Source organism: Schistocerca americana, chromosome 11 (assembly GCF_021461395.2).
Source record: "Schistocerca americana isolate TAMUIC-IGC-003095 chromosome 11, iqSchAmer2.1, whole genome shotgun sequence".
NCBI classification, from domain to species: domain Eukaryota; kingdom Metazoa; phylum Arthropoda; class Insecta; order Orthoptera; family Acrididae; genus Schistocerca; species Schistocerca americana.
The window spans coordinates 83,716,317-83,735,330 of record NC_060129.1 but is presented as its reverse complement, the minus strand read 5'-3'; the positions used below and the strand labels follow the sequence as shown (position 1 = coordinate 83,735,330).

The 19,014-nt window shown below is 40.6% G+C and overlaps 1 protein-coding gene across 1 annotated transcript in view; it reads right to left on the bottom strand.

Moving 5' to 3' along the window:
- Positions 1–8,547, bottom strand: part of LOC124553262 (60 kDa lysophospholipase-like) — a 120,721-nt gene extending 112,174 nt beyond the window's left edge. The window contains exon 1 of the mRNA XM_047127148.1: positions 8,497–8,547. The gene's annotated coding sequence lies outside the window, so the exon portion shown is untranslated. The remainder of the gene's footprint in view (positions 1–8,496) is intronic.
- Between the last annotated feature and the right edge of the window lie 10,467 nt (positions 8,548–19,014).

Sequence of the window (19,014 nt, the reverse complement as noted above, 5' to 3'; positions counted from 1 at the left end):
GCTCTGCAGATGATGAAGAAATTGATGAAATGTATGACGAGATAAAAGAAATTATTCAGGTAGTGAAGGGAGACGAAAATTTAATAGTCATGGGTGACTGGAATTCGTCAGTAGGAAAAGGGAGAGAAGGAAATATAGTAGGTGAATATGGATTGGGGGGAAGAAATGAAAGAGGAAGCCGCCTTGTAGAATTTTGCACAGAGCATAACTTAATCATAGCTAACACTTGGTTCAAGAATCATAAAAGAAGGTTGTATACCTGGAAGAATCCTGGAGATACTAATAGGTATCAGATAGATTATATAATGGTAAGACAGAGATTTAGGAACCAGGTTTTAAATTGTAAGACATTTCCAGGGGCAGATGTGGATTCTGACCACAATCTATTGGTTATGAACTGCAGATTGAAACTGAAGAAACTGCAAAAAGGTGGGAATTTAAGGAGATGGGACCTGGATAAACTGAAAGAACCAGAGGTTGTAGAGTGTTTCAGGGAGAGCATAAGGGAACAATTGACAGGAATGGGGGAAAGAAATACAGTAGAAGAAGAATGGGTAGCTCTGAGGGATGAAGTAGTGAAGGCAGCAGAGGATCAAGTAGGTAAAAAGACGAGGGCTAATAGAAATCCTTGGGTAACAGAAGAAATATTGAATTTAATTGATGAAAGGAGAAAATATAAAAATGCAGTAAATGAAGCAGGCAAAAGGGAATACAAACGTCTCAAAAATGAGATCGACAGAAAGTGCAAAATGGCTAAGCAGGGATGGCTAGAGGACAAATGTAAGGATGTAGAGGATTGTCTCACTAGGGGTAAGATAGATACTGCCTACAGGAAAATTAAAGAGACCTTTGGAGAGAAGAGAACCACTTGTATGAATATCAAGAGCTCAGATGGCAACCCAGTTCTAAGCAAAGAAGGGAAGGCAGAAAGGTGGAAGGAGTATATAGAGGGTTTATACAAGGGCGATGTACTTGAGGACAGTATTATGGAAATGGAAGAGGATGTAGATGAAGATGAAATGGGAGATAAGATACTGCGTGAAGAGTTTGACAGAGCACTGAAAGACCTGAGTCGAAACAAGGCCCCGGGAGTAGACAACATTCCATTAGAACTACTGATGGCCTTGGGAGAGCCAGTCATGACAAAACTCTACCATCTGGTGAGCAAGATGTATGAGACAGGCGAAATACCCACAGACTTCAAGAAGAATATAATAATTCCAATACCAAAGAAAGCAGGTGTTGACAGATGTGAAAATTACCGAACTATCAGTTTAATAAGTCACAGCTGCAAAATACTAACGCGAATTCTTTACAGACGAATGGAAAAACTGGTAGAAGCGGACCTCGGGGAAGATCAATTTGGATTCCGTAGAAATGTTGGAACACGTGAGGCAATACTAACCTTACGACTTATCTTAGAAGAAAGATTAAGAAAAGGCAAACCTACGTTTCTAGCATTTGTAGACTTAGAGAAAGCTTTTGACAACGTTAACTGGAATACTCTCTTTCAAATTCTGAAGGTGGCAGGGGTAAAATACAGGGAGCGAAAGGCTATTTACAATTTGAACAGAAACCAGATGGCAGTTATAAGAGTCGAGGGGCATGAAAGGGAAGCAGTGGTTGGGAAGGGAGTGAGACAGGGTTGTAGCCTCTCCCCGATGTTATTCAATCTGTATATTGAGCAAGCAGTAAAGGAAACAAAAGAAAAATTCGGAGTAGGTATTAAAATTCATGGAGAAGAAGTAAAAACTTTGAGGTTCGCCGATGACATTGTAATTCTGTCAGAGACAGCAAAGGACTTGGAAGAGCAGTTGAACGGAATGGACAGTGTCTTGAAAGGAGGATATAAGATGAACATCAACAAAAGCAAAACGAGGATAATGGAATGTAGTCAAATTAAATCAGGTGATGCTGAGGGGATTAGATTAGGAAATGAGACACTTAAAGTGGTAAAGGAGTTTTGCTATTTAGGGAGTAAAATAACTGATGATGGTCGAAGTAGAGAGGATATAAAATGTAGACTGGCAATGGCAAGGAAATCGTTTCTGAAGAAGAGAAATTTGTTAACATCAAGTATAGATTTAAGTGTCAGGAAGTCGTTTCTGAAAGTATTTGTATGGAGTGTAGCCATGTATGGAAGTGAAACATGGACGATAACCAGTTTGGACAAGAAGAGAATAGAAGCTTTCGAAATGTGGTGCCACAGAAGAATGCTGAAGATAAGGTGGGTAGATCACGTAACTAATGAGGAGGTATTGAACAGGATTGGGGAGAAGAGAAGTTTGTGGCACAACTTGACTAGAAGAAGGGATCGGTTGGTAGGACATGTTTTGAGGCATCAAGGGATCACAAATTTAGCATTGGAGGGCAGTGTGGAGGGTAAAAATCGTAGAGGGAGACCAAGAGATCAGTACACTAAGCAGATTCAGAAGGATGTAGGTTGCAGTAGATACTGGGAGATGAAGAAGCTTGCACAGGATAGAGTAGCATGGAGAGCTGCATCAAACCAGTCTCAGGACTGAAGACCACAACAACAACAACAACAATTTTCTTCTTATTCTTTTCTTACACTAAACAAAAATGATGTTCAAATTGTATATGAGCTTTGTACAGGTACGCTCTCTATCGCAGTGTCTCGATTGTATATGGGAGACCACTAATGTGTTCAACTTCGGATCTGCTAAGCTTTCTCTTACGAAATTCGACTAATTTGCTTTCATTTCCATTTTTATATTCACATAGGTCCCTTAGGTATTTTCATCGAAGATTCAGATAGCATGAAGGCAATCCAGGTCAAAAGGTCAATTAAGAAAACCCCTTCGCGTAATCAATCAGTACGTCTCCTGACAGATGTAAGTACGCAATCTAGTGTTAGGTTTTATTTTGCCAGTAAATATTACCAACCAACAGTGACAGCATCACTATTATTATTTACTACTATTTCTTATACAAAATAAGCAAGTTACTAACGCCAGAACAGAAAGTGAAAAATGGCTAAGCAGTGATGGCTACAGGACAAATGTGAGTATTTAGAGGTATACATCACTAGGGGTAAGATAGATACCGCCTACAGGAAAATTAAAGAGACCTTTGGAGAAAAGGTGAATCTGAATGAATATCAAGAGCTCAAATCGAAATCAATTCTAAGCAAAGAAGGCAAGGTCGAGAGGTGGCGAGACTATGTAGAGGGTCTACACAAGGGCGATGTGCTTGAGGGCATTATTAAGGAAATGGAAGAGGACGTAAATGAATATGAAATGGGAGATATGATACTGCATGAAGAACTTGACAGAGCACTGAAAAACCTACATCGAATCAAGGCCCCGGGAGTAGACAACTTGCCATTGGAACTACTGACAGCCTTGGGTGAGTCAGCACTGACAAAACTCTACCATCTGGTGAGCAAGATGTGTGAGACACGTGAAGAACCCTCAGACTTCAAAAGGAATGTAATAATTCCAATCCCAAGGAAAGCAGGTGTTGACACGTGTCAAAATAACGGAACTATCAGTTTAATACGTCACGGCTACAAAATACTGACACGAACTCTTTACAGACGAATGGAAAAAGTGGTTAAGCCGACCTCGGGGACAATCAGCTGGATTCCGTAGAAATGTTGGAACACGTGAGGCAATACTGGCCTACGTTTCTAGCATTTGTAGACTTAGAGATGGCTTTTGACAATGTTGACTGGAAGTCTCTTTTAAATTCTGATGGTGGCAGTTGTCAAATACAGGGAGCGAAAGGCTATTTACAATTTGTATAGAAACCAGTTGGCAGTTATAAGAGTTAAGGGGCATGAAAGGCAAGGAGTGGTTGGGAAAGAAGTGAGACAGGATTGCAGCCTATCCCCAATGTTATTCAATCTGTACATTGAGCAAGCAGTAAAGAAAACAAAAGATAAATTCAGAGTAGGAATTAAAAACCACGGAGAAGAAATAAAAACTTTGACGCTTGCTGTTGGCACTGTAATTCTGTGTGAGTCAGCAGAGGACATGCAAGAGCAGTTGAACTGAATGGACAGTGTCTTCAAAGGATGATATAGGATGAACATCAAGTAAAGCAAAACGAGGATAATGGAATGTAGTTGAATTAAATGACGTGATGCTGAGGGAATTAGATTAAGAAATGAGAAGCTTAAAGTAGTGGATGAGTTTTGCTGTTTGGGGAGCAAAATAACTTATGATGGTAGGAGAGGATATAAAATGTAGACTGGCAATGGCAAGGAAAGCATTTCTGAAGAAGAGAAATTTGTTAACATCGAGTATAAATTTAAGTGTCAGGAAGACATTTCTGAAATTATTTGTATGGAGTGTAGCCATGTATGAAAGCGAAACATGGACGATAAATAGTTTACACAAGCAGAGAATAGAAGCTTTCGAAATGCGGTCCTACAGAAGAATGCTGAGGATTAGATGGTACATTATGTAACTAATGAGGAAGTACTGAATACGATTGGGGAGAAGAGGAATTTGTGGCATAGCTAGACCAGCAGAAGGGATCGGTGGTAGGACATGTTCGGAGGCATCAAGGGATCATGAACTTAGTATTGGAGGACAGCGTGGAGGGTAAAAATCTTAGAGGTAGACCAAGAGATGAATACACTAAGCAGATTCGGCGGATGTCAGATGCAGTAGATACTTGGAGATGAAGAACCTTGCACGGGGTAGAGTAGCATGGAGAGCTGCAACAGACCAATCTTTGTAATGATGACCACAACAACAACACGTTGCAGTTACGACGAAGTTTTTTTAAGCGGACCAAGGTAGACCATTGGCTTGGTGCGGATGTTTGGTGACCTAAGTTGCTGAATCTGAGAGAGCGTAAAAATTTGTTCCACACAGTGCTGGCGTGTGTGACAACAGGTATAATTATTGGTCCACTGTCTTAATCTCTACATTAGCAAACTGTTTCGTTGTGTTCTGGACCCAAGATTAATTACTGTAGAGACTAGTCGCCTTTTAGAGTGCCCGTTTGATGTGTTAAATAATAAATTGAGCCAATAGGTCGCCAGTTTGAACTGAGTGACTTATCATGATTTTCGGTACTGATTTGTAACTTCAAACTGTCTCTCGGACCGAGGACTGTAAATTTTAAATCATGTCAGATTCCTTGAACAATTGTGCTGGAAAATCTAATGAGTATTTCAGATTTTGCTTGTATAGAGCGTCTCCATATTGTTCATGAAGACATTTTGGTTTTGTTGTCTATGTAACTAGTAAATCTTTTGCCATTGGTTAGTGTGCTAAGAATTTATTGGACTACAAGCCTCATATACATTTAATTTCACTTATTGAGTCTTTCATTTTTTTGACCTATTATTTGATTCTGTTTGAATTTAACTGAATGCGTCACTCGGTGTTAAGTTCGAAGCAACCGCTGTTGTTGATCTTTGAAGTGTGAGTAGTCTTGCTTGACGACCTTAGCGTAATTAGTACAGTGAAATTTGGTTAACGTTTGATAGGCTGTGGCTCATGTAACATGCAAAATTCTTTAATGACGGACCTCTGTAATTTTTCAAGTTATCGAGTTTGTTTGATGAATTCGTATTGTGTCTAGATTGTTTCATTTGGGCACCAGCACCTTATCCCTCCAACCTAGCTCCCTGCCACTTGAAGTATTGTACGCAAGAGATAAACAGAATGAGGTAGCACTGTCTTAAAGAGACTGGCCTTGTATTCGGGAGGGTGGATGCTCCACTCTTCATCCGCCCATCTAATTTAGATTTTCTTGGTATCGCTAAATATCTCAGGTAAATGCTAGGTAAACTATTTGTCGCACTCTTGCCATTCTAGACGTATAAGCCTGCGAATGTCTCTATATGCGAATTACCTTAATTTGTCGTTCTTAAATAGTAATAACAAGACTTGTTCAATATGACTGTAAAAAGTGATCTAGTAATAAAAAACTGTTATTACTACTACTACTACCACCATTACTACAACAACACACAAATGCTAAAGTAGGCTCACATGCCTGTTCACCACATGCATAGCAGAGTGATCACGAGTGTTGTGGACACAGTGTAACATACTCATATTCGTTTCTCGGTTTATCAACATTCAGAGGTACAGTTTCCAGTCCTTCCTTGCATTCTAGAGATAATGGTCGACCTACCGTAGTCGCTAAGTAGCATAACTGCTGTTACCAAGTGCGTACCCAGTACCTGAGCTAAGCGTCAATTCCTACTAATTTTGAGGATGGGGAAAATGTGGAGAAAACAAAGCACCATTTATTACGACGTGAAACCAAAAATTATGAAGAACAGTTTATTAGAGTCACATCTTTGTAGTAGGTACCTACTATAATAAATAATTCCCTAATAAGGAACCTATTTACCATGTGGGGTCGACGTATTACTGTGTCCAACTCTGCCATAGCAACGCTGGTTACTTATTCAGTGGTAACAATCCATAGCGTCCCCAGTGAAATAATAAGAAAAGACTTGAAAAACAGTATTTATAAAGAAGAGAAATTTAAAAACTGAATAATAAGTAGACACCAGCCACTTAGGCGAACATACATTTTTCTCATGTATCCGTATTATAATAATTTCTCCGTGTAAGTTTCGAGGGCAAATAAATATAAGAAAATGATCTAAAGAGACGACAAGATACGCTCTTTTGTTAATCTTTTAGTCGTCTTTACTTCTTCTCTTGTCTTGGTTGCGTGTAGACGGATATCTTGCGAGTGCTGGCAAATGTAAGCATATTTGTACTAAATAAGCAGATAATGTATTGATTTAATATTATTGTTCACTTTTAATTTGTAAGAGGTGATCCCGATTTCATGTCCGTCTTCCTTTGCATTAACCTGCATTCGAGTAATTTACAGTGCAACAATCGCAGCCAACGACGCCATTACGTGACTATGTTAACTTTTAAAAATTAGCGGAAGCCAAAAACTCGCCAGCTATTAACATAATATATCTTTTCCTCCACTATCGCCCGACGTTGCAGAAAATACGTAGCTTTAAGATTCCTATTTTTAGTATCACAGCCGAGAGCCAGAGCCAGGACTGCGACTGCAATGCAATGGTTAACGGAGGTAAGAAGAAATATTCTCGCTCGTGTGCGCGCCGCAATTCTAATAAGGAATTTTTGCTTTAAAGTAAACTGACTAGCCGAGGAAGTCAATATGAAAAGTTTATTCCATCGTTTAACTTAAACGCGCATGTTTTAAGATTCAGCGACTCTAACGTTCATTGGTTGGTTCAAATGGCTCTGAGCACTATGCGACTTAACTTCTGAGGTCATCAGTCGCCTAGAACTTAGAACTAGTTAAACGTAACTAACCTAAGGTCATCACTCACATCCATGTCTGAGGCAGATTCGCGGTCGCGCGGTTCCACACTTTAGCGCCTAGAACCGCTCGACCACCCCGGCCGGCTAACGTTCATTAACGTAACAAATAATTTCCACTGAAGATTAATATTGTTAAAAAAGAGAACTTCAGAAAAGCATTTAATTGTAACTCAAAATTGAATGAAATATCGTTTTGATCAAGGCCCACCACTTAAGTCGGCAACAATCACCATTACTAATCAATTTGTGTAATAAATAACAAAATAAATTACGACGGCCGACGGACGCGAGAAAACCCAATACAGGCGCAATATGTTAATTTCTGAAACGTCCTGGCAGATTGAAACTGTGTGCTGGGCCGAGACTCGAACTCGGACCTTTGCTTTTCAAGTGCTCTACCGACTGAGCTATCCAAACACGACTCACGACCTCTCGTTACAGCTTCACTTCCGTCAATACCTCGTCTCAAACCTTCCAAACTTGATAGAGCACTTGCCCGCAAAAAGCAAAGGTTTCGAATTCGAGTCTCGGCCCAGCAGGAACTTTCATATCCGCGCACACTCCGTTGTACAGTGAGAGTTTCATTGCGAAACTTTCGCCTGCCTTAGTTGTTATTTACATCAAAAGCAACTTTCGTTCCAGAACCTGTTTCAAAACTATGGAACATGTAACAATAATAACCACTGCTAGTAGCACAAACACGCAAATTATGCTGTAAGAAACAGTAATTAGTAACTTTCATATCTGACGTGAGCCATTACAACAGTTCGTAATGAGAATTGTCGCCCTAGAGGTCGCAGAAAATAATTGAGAAAAGAGAGAAACACCCCGGTCTCACTTTAGCTTTCCCCCGTTTTCAAAAAAATGGTTCAAATGGCTCTGAGCACTATGGGACTCAACTTGTGAGGTCATTAGTCCCCTAGAACTTAGAACTAGTTAAACCTAACTAACCTAAGGACATGACACACATCCATGCCCGAGGCAGGACTCGAACCTGCGACCGTAACGGTGGCGCCGTTCCAGACTGCAGAGCCTAGAACAGCACGGCCACTTCGGCCGGCCCCCGTTTTCATAGCCTCCGCTTTTAAGTGTGGATAACACTGAGAAGAGTAGACAGCCAAATTGAGGGAAGTTAGACGCACAGTATCTACCTACCGTACGTTGATGGAAGGACTACGTAGAGACTCACCAGACACGTCGGGCGTCGCGGCAGCCAGTGCAGTGGTGGGTCGGCAGCGAGACTCGCCTCTTATCCTGGACTGGGCTGCCGCCTCCCACCCACTCTGTCCGCAGTTTTCCTCGAGACCCCCTCTCTCCCCCACTCCTTCCCCCTCCCGCCTCCGTGCCGACAACGATAACCCTTGCATAGGTCTGGCGTTCGAAGTATTTCTGCCAGATGATCCTAGTCGAAGCACTAAGAAATCTTGCTCTTACGCAAACCCAGTAAGTGAATTCAAGTCGCGTATTGTGTCACCCAGTGGCCATACTGGCACCGTAATGGAAGATGATGCACTCGGTCTTTCTAATACGTTTCACCGCAAAATACGGTCCCAGTCACTGCATGAACACCGAAATTGCAGAGACTGAGATGAGCAATCGCGGAACAGAGTGGCTGGAGCCGCTTGCTAGCACAAAGCCATGTGCGCCACATCATATGGTGTGCATTCCCGGCCTCAGCACACTGAATTCTCACAGCGACGTACTTGCCCACCACGAGGGGTTCATTTAGTGGCCTTTCTCTCTCCTTCTCCGAGATACGCAGGTCGGACTGAAAATAGTTCTCTCTCAGGAAGCGCCTCGCACTTGTGGTCAACACTACGTCCAGCCATGACAATGGGCCCGGTCCAGCGATATGATTGATGACTAGATTTTTAGACAAACTACCTATTGGCTTCTGTCTCGGGTTCTTCTGATGATTTGACTGACGTTTCACCAGCACGAGTGGCTTACATTGTCAAAGCTTCACTCTCCATTGCCGGTGGTGAGTTTGTGCACAAACTATCAAGCCACCACCCGAGCCAGTAAAGAGGTATGATTAATACGTTCGTAACGCCAGAAGGACGAATATGTGAGCCGCATCACCTCAGACGCGAAATACAACGTATGGAAAGTGTTCTGAGGGGCAACTGATACTCCACAAATTATATTAGAAGTGTAACAGAGCCAAACACTCGGCGTATTGTTCGCAGAGAACGGACAGAATCGGCCGTATATTGCACAGACGCGGCGTAAAGTCATCTTTGAAAAGCACAAGGAAGATCAAAGTCTTAGATCGGCAAAGGGGAAAAGGGACCCACTTACAATGTCGGGAATATACTGAATACCATGCACATGCGGAATGACTGGACGATCAATCAACACCAGCATCAAACAACATAAGCGATATTGCAGGTTGGGGCAGATTGACAAATCAGTTGTGGCAGACCACGCGCTGAGTGAGACCGAACACGTAATAAAATTCACCGACACGGGAGTTGTGGCTATAGAGGAGTACTATCACACCCGCTTGTTCAGAGAAGCTGTGGAAATACAAAAACACGGGAATAGCTTCAACAAGAAAGAGGAAAGCCTTAAGGTAAACGGATCCTGGCTTCCTGTACTGGAGCGAACGACCGTCGCAGACAGCAAGAGGAGAACCACACCGGAAATGACAGCAGAGAAGCCCTCGGGCGTTGGCGCGTCAGGCACATATAGTCTGCGGTCACGAGCTCGGCTCCAGTTCACCACCGGCAATGGAGGGTGAAGCTTTGACAATACCAGCCACTCGTGCTGACGCAACGTCAGTAAAATCATAAGATTGAGAAGATCCTGACTGCTACGTTTGACAAGCTGTTCCAAATAGTCCTTGGCCTTTCTTATAGCCTTCCTATAGGAGGAGAAGGGGTTCGCACCTCAAAGTGTATAAAGCTGTCGATAATCATATGATTAAGGGGGGCGAAACCACATGACGAGGCTGTTTGACACAGATTTTTTGTGATTTTTTTTTTTTTTTTTTTTTTTTTTTTTTGGTGGGGAAAGTCAATTAAAATTTAAGCAACTTTAGACGTCTTTTCATTCACATTTCGAACAGTTATCCATTTGTTCGGCATAATTGAAGCTTTGTGTGTTTTGTACAATTTCTTCCCCATTTTTGACCATCAGAAGGGATGAATTTCCTTCGTTGAATAAGCCCGCTGCTAAAACGATGTCAACTCGACTTTTAACCCGGAGTGTAAATGTTTAGGAACTAATAGCCAAATAGTGGAATTAAACCTTTTATTCGCATTTTGTGTGTGGTCAGTAAACATCTCTCCAGTATGTGGTCGGAGGCTTTCCCGGCATATGTGTTGTTTCCAGGGCTCTCGGGTGTCCAGCCGGATGCGATTGTTGAAGTCCCACGATATTTCGGCGAATAACCTTTCCACCATCTGATGATGGCGGAAAGGCTATTCACCGACATTTCGTGGGACTTTAAAGATCGCATCCGGCTGGACACCCGGGAGCCCTGGAAACATGTCTCCAGTAATTTATCCCTTGATAAATCTTCATATGTTGGAAGAATTCGCTTTTGTTTTATGGTCATAAAATCTAAAAGAATGCGAACTTCGCTTTGAAATTTTGACAGCATATTCATGGATATTTAAGCTAACTCTTTATAGTATTAAACAATCGGATTTTTTGAACTTCCTAATTTGGTTTCCCCCTTAAACAACGATTTGTGAAGGTGGACAAGCGATTTTGCATGGCCCTTCACTGTTCTGAGGATGTGTACTGAATTTTACGCTTACAAAGAATGATGTCGCACAACACGGCAATGGCTGAGTTACTGTGGATATAGTACGAGGACCTAAAGCAGACTCTTTCAAAAGTCGAGAAATTATTCCTCATCGGATATTCCAGATTTGTGTACAACAGAGACATCGCTACATCTTACTACGTGTTTACAATGCCAATAGTTGCTAGGACCAGGAACCGTCACAAAAGAAATGAGTCGAAGTCTGTGTCAGTATGGGTGAAAGGTGCTCTAAACTGTAGCAAGAATAAAGTTGTTACATTATTACAGAAATTGAAATAAAGTGCCTTTCCTCTTACCTGTCATTTGTCCTTATCTATATTAAATAAAAGAATTACACATTGATCTTGCCAAAAGTCGAGAAACGCTTCTTCTTGGTGTTGTATCTCTCTAGCACATCATGGCATGCTTTCCGTGTTGGTCACCTCTGTGCTCCTCTGCGTCCACGTGGAGTTCTCTGTGTGACCTCGAGGTGGGGCTCAGTCCCAGGCGTGGCCGCGTTATGCAGCCATTCGGTGCGAGATAAAGTGCCAGTGGGTGCGCCAAACTGGGAACGGTCCGTGCAGCCCTGTAATCACGGCTGTTGTCATCTTGCAAGATGGGAATTCCGACATTATATTTACCACGAAGATACAGAAGAAAAAGTGACATTTGGACAACGATTGTTTTCAAGATAACGTCGCGGTTCTTGTTGATATTGAGGGAGAAACCACATTAGGAGGTTCAACTGCATAAATCGTTAACTTAACTATCCAAGAATACTCTCAAAGCGAAATTCGCCTTCGTTTAGAGCTTATGAGCACAGAACCGAGTGCACTTGGGGTGCAGGCTCAGGTAGTCCTGACCGCCTCAACCACACAGGCGCTTTGTACACTGACGTAGCCTTGAAACGGAACTCCGCCTTTGTATCTTTCTTTTCAAATAATGGTGCAGAAGGTAATAGAGGCATCAGCACGAGGGATTATTTCGGTTATATTTCGCTACATCGTCGCTGTACCTTACTTGGAGTCAGTTCTATCTCAGCCATCAATGAGTGTCTTTGTAACTGAAACTAAAATGTGTTCGCATCCGAAAAGCGACCATTTGTAAAGAACGCCGTAGTAAGCCGCATGACAGAAAGTTCCTCGAGAACCAGCAAGACGATAAACAGAGTGCTAACAACAAAGCTCGAAGTGCTAATGCGAGAAAAACTCGACTGTTCAACGCGTGAAGATGTGACTGTGAATCCACTGTATTTTTATCGGGTTATCGGATTTTACGCTTACTGCATTGGAGTCAAAGCAAAGTCGGAAAGGTCGGAAAGGGGCGCTGCAAGCGCAAAACGAAGCCTATGAGGAAGAAGAAGGATTACTATAGTCTGCTGGAATCGCAGATTAATCGGTAAGCATTGAAACACGTATGTAACATAGCAGCGATGGCGAGGCATTGTAGCATCTGTGACCAGAGAGTATGCGCTTGACCGCGCGAGTGTTGCGAGCGGTTCTCAGTCTGTCAGTCAGTCGTTGCGAGTCTGTAGCTCTGTCTAGTTGGGTGCAGTACTCTGTCAGTAGTCGTCGCGTGCAGTACGCTAGTAGTCGTCATGCAGAGCAGTCGGTCAGTGGTAGCAGCCCAGTGGGGTTGTGTGATGTGGTCTGTCGGCAACACTGATCAAGATGCTGAATGAGGTATACTGTTAATTAATATAATCATCGGATAATGTAAAGTTTAATTATTGTAACTAATTTTCAACAAGTGGCCCCAATAATAACTTTGATTTCAAAAGCAATTTTACATAAAATTTTCATTAATTGAAGTAACTATTTCGTTCCACTTCCCCTAAACAAAAGTTTCAGTTTCCAATTAGATTACAAAAAAAAAAAGGGAATATTATTATTTGCAATGCAGTTCCTCCAAGCGGTGCGCAACACCAAGAGCAGAAATCTGACTAGGTGTTGCAATGAGGTAAGAATTTAATTTTGATTTTTTTGCACAGGGCCAAAGACCGATATTTCGGTTTAATTGAATTATCATTATCACTGAGATTTTCTTATCACTGAATGGACTTTAACTTTTTTGTGAAGAACTTATACTTGAGTCAGATTGCGATTCTAACTTTTATTGTCATTCAATGTAAATTTTTGTGGGGAGGTTACACTTGGCGACACCCAGTCCAGGATCGTATTTCGTTGAGAGTCTTTTGAGCGACAGTCAGATATCTGCTCTTATTTGCTTAGATATAATTAGGATTTGGCGCAACGCTTTTATTAACTTGTGACTTTCTTTCTACAGGTCAACGGCAATTCGTTGCTCTATTGTATTTGTGTGTTGCTTTTGCATTTGTGCTTATTTGTTTTTGAATAGTTGTGACTATTGTAAAAATACCGCGAAAGACTGTGAATAGTGTATCGCGAGGTATTATGAACGAAATTACCGACTTAAACAGCGTGACCGATAGTAATTGTGACACGCAGTGTAATGATGACAATCCTGCGTTCACTAACAATCAGTGCATTCCAACCACTAATGATGACTTTTACCTTAATGATGAACAAACGAACTCAATTGTCTCGTCTGTTAATATGACGACAATTGATGACGCGGAGCGGTCTATAGTAATGAGCGCTGCCGAGCTTAACACACCCGATTTAGAAAATCCAAGTAATGTACAGACAAATTTTTCTAGTGAAAATGAACAGTGTACTGGAAGTACGACGGATCTATTTAATTCCGAAATAGTGTCTGACAGTGTACATCCGACTGATAAACCTTTCTGTAAATTACAGAATGACCAAATGGTCACGCAAAACAAGACAATTTCAGATCCACCATTAAATAGCACGGAGAATAGAAATGCTAATTTTGTGTCGGATCCACTTAAGGCATTGTTGCTACAAATTCTTGAATCAAACAAACAACAGAATGAAAAATTAGACAAACAGAGTGAAGATTTCAAACAACAACTTAATGAACAGGTCAAACAACTTAGGGAAGATAACAAACATTTAAATGAGAAACTTGACAATAATGACGAAAATCTCAAACAACTTAGTGAACAGGTCAGACAACAGAATGAAAAATTAGACGACAATTCCAGACAGCTTAGTGAACAAATTAGAGCCGTTGCCGCGCAGTGTCATGACACTAAGGAACAGTTGCGCTCGGAAATTGAAGCTTGTTCAAAAAAAGGTAGCGAAGAAATTAAGTCTGTTGCTCAGGAATTAAGGGAATTGCAAACAGCCGCCACAGAAACACTCAGAGGCGAAATTAGCGGAGTCGCTAAACAATGCTCTGAAAAAGCTACACAATTACGGGACGAGTTTAAAGCAATGACGGTAGAACTTTCGCGCACAATGGACGCAAAGATAGACGCGAAATTCGGACAGCAGAACACTCAGATTGACGAGCGCTTTAATCTTCACATACAAAACAGTGATACGCGTTTCCGCAAATTCATTCAGGATCAAAACAAAGTAAAACGACAAGTCATGGAAACAATCACTGCACAAAGACAAGAGGACAAACGTAAAATGTTTGCGAAAGCGAAAACGTATGTAGACAATAATATTACTACAGTGTCCGACAAAATTAATACCATAGAACAATTGAACGCGGAATTAAGGGATGAAATTTCTGATCTTAAATCAAAAACAGATACACACACAGTAAATATTCAAACAGTGACAGACAGATTCGAACAATTAGAACTAACACAGGATTGCGATGTCATCAAAGCTGATGTTAAAAAACTGAGCGAAACTACGTGTAAGTTGCAAAAACAGATTAATGCGTCCGATTCTAAAACCGATGATCAGGCAAAAATACTGACTGAAAAATATGATGAATTGGCCAGTCGTATTGATGCTATCGAAAGTGCTAATGACAATAAATCAGACGATACTGCACCGGTTTCATTTAACCAAACACCTGAATTTAAAAATTTACAGCAGACAATTAATGAGATCGATTCATCTAACAACACGTTACGTAGGAAGTTGTCAAATTTACAACAAGAAGTAACAGAGATGAAAAACATTTCAGTTAATAACGTGCCACAACAGACGCCACTTTATGAACATGTGTCAGACTCACGCAGCGCGTATAATTTGGGTAATCTACAGAGACTACGAGACGTAAAATCCGAAAAGCCACGCGACTTAAAATCTGAAAAGCTACGTAACTTGAAGTACGAAATGACACAGACGAACAGATTCACATACAAACCTGAACGTGTTCTCAAATTCGGTGACGAGAACATAGATTATGAGCAATTTTTATCCGCAAGAAAATGTAAAGAATTTAACAATGACAGAACACAGGTACACGATTTGCACTGTATACGACAATCTATCTTTGTACATTCACCGCTATTACCTGTAATGCAGAAACTAGCTTTGAACCAGAGGCGACAATTTGCTATTGTATTTTCATCAGCATTACGTATTATGCAGAAACTGGAATTAGCAAGAATACAGCGATTTACTTTTGGAATTTTACTGCTATTGCTTGCAACGCAAAAGCTAAAATTTATTTGCAGTGCGTAAAAGACCTCAGGGGATTCATTACGCTTTAATGAATATGTGCCGTAGCGAGCATAGGGCCCCGAGCTGTAGTAGTGCTGTTTCATCTTTAGTTTTCTGCACTGCTACCTTCTCTTCTACTATCCTTTATATCTATCAAAACTGCTCTTCAACTATTGCTCTATCTAGGATTAAGAATATGTAAAGAAAACCCGATGTGACAAATTTTTACCGAATGTGACAATTTTCATTAGGCACTCCAGAATCACGAGAACTTAAATAACAGATAAAAATCGTAATCATCAGTATGTACAAAATTTTCGGCAGTCGCAACCACATTTTTGTAACAATAGATGTTTTTCACCACAATAGCATGAAAGTCAACCGCTTGGCATACCTAACCAACAATGCAGTCTACAAGGTCAACCAGGCTTTAATGTTTCGCCGCGTGCATGTATAGTCCCAGCTCCAACAAATAGTAACGCATGCCAGCAAAGAAATAACTACGTACAGACAACACACTATTTCAACTCGTATTGCAATGCGCCGTATAGAAATTACTATCATGACAGACGTAAAAAAATGATGAGCACAATTTTCAGCGTACATTTTAATAACAGTCGATCTTATGAGCAGCAACAACATCAGCAACAACAAATAATCATGAATGAAACAGACAATAGGTGTCATCCATAGCGTAACACGTCAGTAAGAAATAACAAAGCAGTTCATATAGTGGATATGCCACAATATTCTCCCGTAAATAACAGCACGTACGATAGAATTTGACCAGACACAGTACAGATTGCATATTCCAATAACGTAAGGAATAATTTAGGCACGCAGAATCTTGTTCACGAAAATGTTATTAATTTTGACGCCTTCCGACAGAACTTAAGGACAGAATTACGACGTACGTAGACGATATTCTTATCGCAGAAGCTAACTGGTCTGAACACAATCTGATTCTTGAACAACTGTTACAAACTTTCCATGCACAAGGACTTACAGTTAATCTTAGTAAATCGCACTTTGGCAAAACTTCCATAAAATTTCTTGGACACGTAATTTCAGCAGAAGGCATTGCACCTGATCCGGAAAAACTTCAAGCTCTACGTGACATTACTGTTCCTACGACAAAGAAACAACTACGCAGTTTTTTTTGGGCTTAATTAACTTTTTACGTAAATTCATTCATTATTCCGCTTTAGACACACCCAGATTATGTCAATTAACAGGTAAAAACACTATTTGGTCTTGGGATAAGCAAGCACACTCTGAATTTATGAACCTGAAACATGCTTTGTTGAATGCTCCACTTTTATCGCACCCCGATCTTACTAGAAATTTTTCCATTGCCACCGACAGTTCTAACACCGCTTTAGGCGTACATATTTTCCAGGAAATTGAAGAAGATGGTTCAACAGTTATTAAAAACATCGCATTTGCAAGTCGCATTCTGTCACATGCTGAACGAAATTATTCCGTTACAGAATTGGAAACATTATGTGTTGTATGGGGTTTTACGAGATTTAGGCACTTTCTTTATGGCAGACACACCACCGTCTACACAGACCACAGAGCAATACAATTTTTGCTTTCAGCTAAATTTACTCACGACAGATTAAGCAGATGGAAACTTTGTTTGCAAGAATTTAATTTTACGATTGATCACATTCCCGGCACACAAAATGTTATAGCAGACGCACTATCGCGTTCTCTCGGCAACAATCAGCAAGACGTAGCAACCAACATCTGCAAAACAAATTTCAGTGTCATGTACATTCAGCAAGTCGCATTTGAAAACTTTATTTCATCGTCACTACAGGACATAGCGCAAGAGCAAAATAAGGACAATGTGTGGAAAGAAATTAAACACCTTTGGTAAGATAGGAAAAATGTTACGATTAGGAACCACTACACTGTACGCAATGACATTCTGTTTCGCCGCTCTCATCCTGACAGCAACAATTGGTTATTATGCATTCCTGACGAACTGGTTAACAAATTAATCTGGTACACTCATTTAAGTTACGCACATTACGGAGCACGAAAATGTTTTCTTATACTGAGACAGAACTCTTATTTTACTAACATGGAGAAACGTATTCGACGAGTTTTAGCGTCTTGTAAAATTTGCCAGAAAGCTAAATCAGACACCACTTCACATATTCCTCCATTATATCCCATTATACCTGTTAAATTAAGACACATGGCCGCAGTAGATATTTTTGGTCCGATTCCGAGAACTAACAGAGGTTTTTGCTACATCTTTGTCGCTGTTGAGCTCACTTCAAAATTTGTTACTTTCACTCCGTTACGTAAAGCTACTGCTAAAACTGTTTCGAGAGCATTTGTAAAACATTTTCTATTTCATGTAGGGCATGTGATGAAAGTAATTTCTGACAATGGATCTCAATTTCGTAGTAGCGTATGGACACGCATGTTACGAGCCAGAAACATTTCTCCGATCTATATATCCAAGTACCATGGTTCTTCGAACCCCTGTGAAAGATTAATGAAAGAAATTGGTAAACTGTGTAGAGTATACTGCCACAGAAGACATATTGATTGGGATACACACATACTCTCATTCCAAGATGTAATTAATTCCATTCCAAATGAATCCACTATGTTATCTCCGTCTGTTATACTCAAAAACGTTGAACCACCGAACAAAATTAAAGAATTAGTAAACTTCCCTAAATGTCGTCGACTAAGACACAACGAAATAATTGACATTGCGCTGAACAACATCAAACGTGCCGCAGAGCGCCGGAGAAGACAGCAAAAACAGGTTTGTACACGCCGAGACTTTCACGTTGGACAGAAAATATTAGTACGTACACACTATTTATCCAGTAAATTAAAAGGTAAGTGCAGTAAATTTGAACTTCTGTACGCAGGTCCATATCGGATTCGCAGCATCCCTCACCCCAATGTTGTACACGTCGAAACTTTGAGAACTAGAAAATCGAAAGGCAACCACCATATCTCAAACATTAAACCGTTTATTGAATGAAGACACTTTATGATTCAACACACTATGATGTCATTTATTAATGCAATTATTTCACTTGACTAATTACTGATGATTATCGTATTTTTTTTCTTGGCAAGTGCCCGGCAAGGTAAGGTTAGCAGGTCGCTTTTCTTGTCGTTACACATCAGACCGTGCACATTTTCCACTTTTTTTTGTGTATATGATTGTACTCCAGTTTTGTTTGTATGCACTGTGAAATAGTTAAGATATAACACACACCAGTTGACTTTGACATTTTTTTTGCCTTATGACATCTCAACATCGTGACTGTTTTACATTTTTGCTGCTGCATTGTGATATTATCTGTACATTTTTGCATCTGAACACTGTCAATGTCTTTGACATATTACGTTTTCTGTCATGTTATGCTGTATGGTTAATTATGTCACCATAAAC